This window comes from Gavialis gangeticus, unplaced genomic scaffold, assembly GCF_001723915.1.
Source record: "Gavialis gangeticus isolate Ggan-Ray unplaced genomic scaffold, GavGan_comp1, whole genome shotgun sequence".
NCBI classification, from domain to species: domain Eukaryota; kingdom Metazoa; phylum Chordata; order Crocodylia; family Gavialidae; genus Gavialis; species Gavialis gangeticus.
In genome coordinates, this window is record NW_017729001.1 from 32,741,541 (window position 1) to 32,748,104 (window position 6,564).

Genomic DNA, 6,564 nt, shown 5'->3' on the forward strand with positions numbered 1-6,564 from the left:
CTATATTACTCATCTATAATTGACTGAGTACAAAATTCTGGGTTATTTTTGGTGAAAATAGGGTATTGGGCCTTGGTTCAGGAACCAATTCCCCATTTATAACATTGTTTCCTATGGGAAAATCAGTTCCGAGTTACAACGTTTTGACTTAAGCCATGGTTTTCAGGAACCAGTTGTGTCATAAGTCTGAGGACTGTCTGTACAGATAACATGTTGACATAATGCACAGCCATCGCCACGTGAGCCCATTGCTCAGGGCAAGAACTGCAACAGAGGTGATGATAGTGGGTGCTGTGGTGGTAGGTTCTTTAGAAACACTACTGGACCAGGTAGATTAAGTCAGGCAGGGCACTGATAGCCTCATAAAACTGCCCTGCAGTTTCACTTGGGAAAAGTACCACTTCTTTGATACGGGGAATCTGCCAGTTTGTAGGTTTCTAGCTGCCTGCTTGAAGAGGAATCCACTGTCCTGCTCTACGCGATCCTATAACAAAGAACACTCCCAAATACAAACCACTGTCTGTAGTCCATGGTGGGTCCAGTGGGAGCTTTGCCTGAGTAAAGACTGCAGGCTTTGGCCTGAATGCAGACCCAGAAGGATACACATCCACACCTCCATTGCTAGTGATCGTGTCTTTACTTGCTGAAGCTGAAAGAACCATTAATTATTACACTCAGATCAACACCACATCACGTGTGATGTTTGTTCAGGTCTGAAGATCTCACACAACTCAATAAGACAGAGCTTGCCTCTGCCAGGTCTGTTAGGGTTTCCCTGTCGGCATAGCTGGAGGACATTTCTCCAACAAATTGTCAGTTTACTGATAAGCAGAGTTTTGGCTGGACTAAAGTGATTAAAAAATTCAAGTAAAAGATGACAAACAGTTCCTGCCTGAAACAAAACAGAGGAAACATTTCAAAACATTTCATCTGGACATTTTTTAAGATGGAACTTCTAAACTTCGTGCTTCCAAATGGCACTTTCCTTTTGAATGCTAACTTAAATTTAACCAAAGCTCAAAAATGGGTTAAATAAGCTCCAAATAAAACAAAATATTTTGTCTGGAATCAAATGAAAGGTTTCAAGTTGAGCCAAGAAGATTTGGTTTTCATTTAGCTGTAACCCACCCCTCCCTGCCCCCTGATATTTCTGCTTAGTTCTATTTAAACCAGATTCTTGTCTTGATTTTTAGTCTCAGCCACAAAACTGTAAAACCTGTTCTGGGACCAGCTCTGCCAGTCCAGGACTCAGGCCCTGGAAGGATGCAGTGGGCCAGCAGCTCATTCAGCACCTTTGGGAGGCAGAGCAATACTGTGTTCTATAGTTTATGGATAGGGAAATGGAGGCACTGTACAGCGATGAGTCTGCCCTGCCTCTGACCAGTGCCAGGGAAGGTAGCTGTGAGAATAGGCCCTGCCCTCTTGCTTCATGCATGCCACATATTGAAAAAGATGTGACCAGTTTGACACGTCCCCCAGTACCACCTGGGTGTACATATAGTCCTGTTGCAGTGGTGGCTACCTTACGTTGTTTGGAGTTTAGTGCACTTGTGTAACAGGACGTAATGGCGGAGTGTTTCTTCCCAGCAGAGCTGACACAGCCCCCCACTGGACACTGTCTGAAGCAGTATGGACAGACTGGGAGTGTAGGAAGCCTGGCTACCCAGTCCCATCCTGAACCGCAAAGCCATCTCTTCTCTCCCTGTTGTCTGTTGTCTCCAGAGTCCCATGTTCTGATCAGAGGAGCTCTGCAGACTGGAGCAGTGCAGGGATCTCAGCTTGGCATTTCCACATCAGCCCAGCTGTTGGTGGCTCAGGAAATCTGCCCTGCTTTCAATCTCCAAATTGGATATTCATGCAGTGTTGACTCCAGTGTCTCTTAGCTGCATCCCCAGGTCAGATGAGGAGACAAACTTTTTCTGCCCCGGGTGATTTGCTCAGCTGTTAATGATTTCATGGAGTTTCTCTGGTGGGTGTTGTATGAGGTGTTGATGCTTTCATTATTCCTGTTAGTCTGTGTTTCCTGCTCCTGCTAGACTGGCAAGGGGCCCTGCAGGTCTCCAAGGGTAGAACTGGTGGGGAGGACATTTGGATTTGTGTGAATTTTCAGGAACAGGCTTTATCTTTATTTTTCCCCCTAGTAGAGTGGGGAAAAAAGATGTGAATTTGAGCTATGAGAAGGCAGCAGGGTGAAATATGAGAAAAAAAGGTGAGAGCAGGTGGCAATGAGAAGGGTTTTCAGTTTGGCGTGGGGCTAGGACTGATGTGGGATTAAATGCATCATCCCCGTGGGTCTCCATGTCATCCACTCAGCCTCCTGATACCTGCCTCTTTCCTAATGTAGTATCTGATCTGTCACTTCCCCCCATATTCTTATTTAGCAGCTTGTGCAATCTTTTATGATGGGGGACACTGTCTAGATCAGTTATTCAGTCTCGCCCCCTCCATCCCTGTCATTCATATTCTCCCCAAGCAGAAAGCTCCTGTAGCAAAACAAACACAATGGCTCCACCTTGTGACTCCAGCCCCCTTCGCACTGAGGAGCAGCTGTTTTTCTGATGTCGCTGCTTGAGCAACTGGGGCCGATCTGGAAAGATACCGAATCCCTCAGCGGGCAAGATGGTGAAAGAAATGCTGCCGGCAGTCAGGTCTCCAGGCACTTCTGGTTGGTTCAGGATGTGAGCCAGAGGTTGTCCCTGCATATGCTGCATTGTGCCAAGCACCTCTCTCATTAGCCAACACAAAAATATGAACGCCAGTACCTGAACGATGGGAATTCTCCGTCAATCCGGATCCTAGCCCAGAAGTGTCGGAAAGCAGCCAAGCTTATTTGTCACAGTTCCCTGAAGTATTTTGGCTATGGCTGTCTTCTCCACCGGTGGGACACCTGCAGGTAACCAGAATGACCAGTCCCTATAAAAAAATGGGAAGAATAAGGCCTGTCTCCTTTTCTTGGCTTTGGTCGAAAAGAAAAGATCGTGGGAGAACGAAATCAAGGATTATAGGCTGCCCAGAGGCCAGCTGCTGCAGCATGATGGGGTGGGAGGCTCTAAAGTGCTTCAAGAGGGTGTAGCAAAAGTTGCTTTTGGGTTAATTAAATCAAAATAAAAGTAAGCCATCACTTGCTGCACCCTGGAGCAGTGCCGAGAGTGACACTTGTGATACACGACTTTATTAGGCTGGACCCCTGCTTGCTTTAGCAACAAATATGCAGCAAAAACCAGCCGGTTTGAAATACCTCAGCAAACTCCTGAGAGGGTTGACTTTATTTCCTTTCAGTAACTGAGGACGGGTCACACAGCCGGTCTAGAGACCCTGTGGTCTACATGGGCTGTAGAGTAGCATGTATTATTATTTGCATCAGGCCTGTGGTTTCCTGGTCATTGATCTTTGCAGTGCCACATCCTGCTGGGATTAACGCCATGAAGGTGTTTGGAGAGGGAGGGGCCGTAATCAGCAGCAGTATGTGGCCATCAGCTAACCTCAGGCACAGAGCACTTAGAATACAACTCTTGGGAGGCCAGGCCAGTTCCTGGTGAAGCAAAGGAGGGGCTTCTCAGGGAGGGAGCCTTGACGTGCAAGGAACAGATCTAAACCCTTCTGGCCCGCAGAGACATACATGTACATGAATGAATCGCTGCAACATGAGTCACCACAGCACGCAAGGGCAGGAGCTGTCCCTTGGACGTGTTTCCACACCCTGCTCGGATGTTATCGCACTTGCTCCCTGTTTGGAGAGAAGCTTTCTTCTTGTTAACTCTGGCTCGGCTCTCTCCAAGAAGGGGCAGAGGAGGGGCGAGGAGTCCAGTATCTGCTGGGGCTGACTCCATGAAGGAGTGGTTGACAAGTGGCTGCCAGGAAGGGTTTGAAGGGGTGACTGGTGGTGCCTGTTTCAGTGCTACGATCGCAGCAATCAGTGGAGGTTGCATGAAGACACTCAACCAGAGCCATTTGAGTTTCATGATATGGATGACGGCCAATGTAGCGGTGGGGAGAGAGGGCTGTGATCAGAAGTGGTGAGGATGTGTGGTTACCTATTGCCAGCTCTTCTCAGGAAGGCCAGCTCTGGCTGCAATCCCAGCTCCAGCGTGGACGGAGTTTGCCACACTCACTGAAGGCCATGAGGACACATCAATGCACAGGAGTAACACATCAGTTGTGTGGAGGATGCCTTGTCTTGTTTGAGCATCTCAACGTGCTTTGCTGGCATGAACAGACACCTCACCAGGTCCCTGTGCAGCCAGGATTTGCTTCACCTTTTAATCAAGGAAACTGAGGTCCAGCTGCTGAATGCCAGGAGCTGGAAGGCCACCCCATACTAACACGCGATGGAGCTGATTGCAGCTGCCCTCCTCTCTGATGCCGTGTGTTGTTAGTGGAAGCCGGACTGCTAAGGAACAAAGATCCTGTTTCTATGGAAATGTCCTCAGGAGCAATGAGTGAGGGAAGAGAAACGCAGGAAATGTGTTAATGAAACCGCCTGTTTCTCCCTCCTCACAGTTTTTACAGCAGACACCCATGGGCCCTCAAAGTCTGGCCCTGCTCAAGCCACTATCATTTCTCTGATCATTGCAGATGCAGAAAGGCCTTACAGAGGTCGGCAGAGCACTTACCGCTGCTGAGCATTTGGCCCATCTGTCATTTCCAAGAGGCTCAGATGTAGGTAAAATGTGATATCCCAGTGGATTACCTCCTGGATACCACGTCTTCTGTGTTACAGAGGATGTCCCGTAAATGCAGTGGGCTTTTCCTATGGGATACCTGATGCTAAATGGCTTGAGCCCAATTTCACTTCTGTCTGCAGCTGTTCCACAGGTTTCTGCAGCATACAGATTTTTGAGCCTACATTGTCAGAGTTTATACTGAGATCATAGTATTAATAAAGACTGATTAATAAAGCTTGGGATTAATAAAGGCAGAAAGCCACCCCCACTGTGTGGCTTACATGCCAGTTCTTGCAGGACAGAATGGTGGGGCTAGTCACCGGGACCGACTTGCAGGCATGTATCTGGGTAACAGGGATGCTGATGATTGCCCATCACATCATCATAAATAACTTGAGTCTGTGCAGGCAGTGTTGGCACTGCCCTGCTGCTGCCCTAGCTGCTTGCATTTCTCATTTATGAGAGAGGCAAGGATTTCTGAGGGTGAAAACATGGTGCAATCACAGACATCACCCTAAGACACCCTTGCCTCGCATAATTTGCAGGCACTGGGGGAGTCACTGTTCCCCCAAGCACCGCCAGGAGTGACCAGGAATAACGGTCACAAGCTGGCAGAGGGTAGGTTTAGGTTAGACATCAGGAGGCGCTACTTCACGGTCAGGGCGGCTAGGGTCTGGAACCAACTTCCAAGAGAAGTGGTGCTGGCTCCTACCCTGGGGGTCTTGAAGAGGAGGCTTGTCAATCACCTTGCTGGGGTCATTTGACCCCAGTACTCTTTCCTGCCGTGGCAGGGGGTCGGACTAGATGATCTGCTAAGGTCCCTTCGGACCCTAGAAACTATGAAACTATAATTTCTGGACCGTTGCAGCTACATCATCTATGAATATAAGAATTGCCATCAATAGGTCAGACCACAGGTCTGTCTTGCCCAGTCTCACGTGTCACACGGGGACAGAGAGCGGAGTGACTGGGTCTGCCCAGGGTTTTTGCCCTGCTCCTCTCTCCCTCACAGCCTCCAGCACTGAAGGTCCAGGAAGGTTTGATTCAGCAGAGGCCGTGCCCCCTGCTCCTGTGCTCAATAGGATGCCCCTTTCCTCCAAGCACGTGTCTAATCCCTTGGTGAATCTGGCTGAACTCGCCGCTTCCACCGCACCTGGTGGTCACGAGTTTGTGGGCACCAGGTGCGGTGGAAGCATGCTTTAATGACTTGCTGGGTGAAAAAGAACATCCTTGTGTTGGTTTTAAACTGCCGGCCTGCTTGTTTCATGTTGTGACCCCTTGTTCTTGTGACCACTGGTCAGCACTCACTCCCCTGCCTGCCCCCCACCAACACCAACACCGCTGTGGGAGGTCCTGGCTGCCTGTGGGCAGTCGCCGTGCCCCCCCTAGCCTCCTGCGGCACGCGGCGTTCATGTTGGGTACTCACCTACAGCAGACAGCACCCACAAGCACAGGGCGGTGGTGAATGTTTAGCTGGTGTAAAGAGGGTGAGGAAGGCTTCCTTGATGGACCAGGGACACTTAGAAGCCATAATGGGGATGGCAAATACAGAAACGGGTGTTGCAGACAACCAGCGAGGAGCACAGATCCAAGGGGAGACTATATTTTGGTGCCCAGGGCAGAGGGTCGGACTCGATGATCTCCTGTGGTCCTTCCCGACCCTAAAGATCCGTGACAGAGTCAGTAATAAATCCCTGTTCTCTTCTCCGCACCCTGCAGGTGGTAAACCCCTCTCCTGCCCCCGCCTAGGAAGCGCCTCCAAGCGCTCATCATCCCCTTGCCCTCCCCTCTGTAGAAAGGGGGCAGCCACAGCAGCTGCTGGCCCCTCGGGGCCCGATCCTGCCCGGCCCGGCCCGGGCCCGGGCCCGGAGCCTCCCGCGGGCGGCGCGGATTGGCGGCG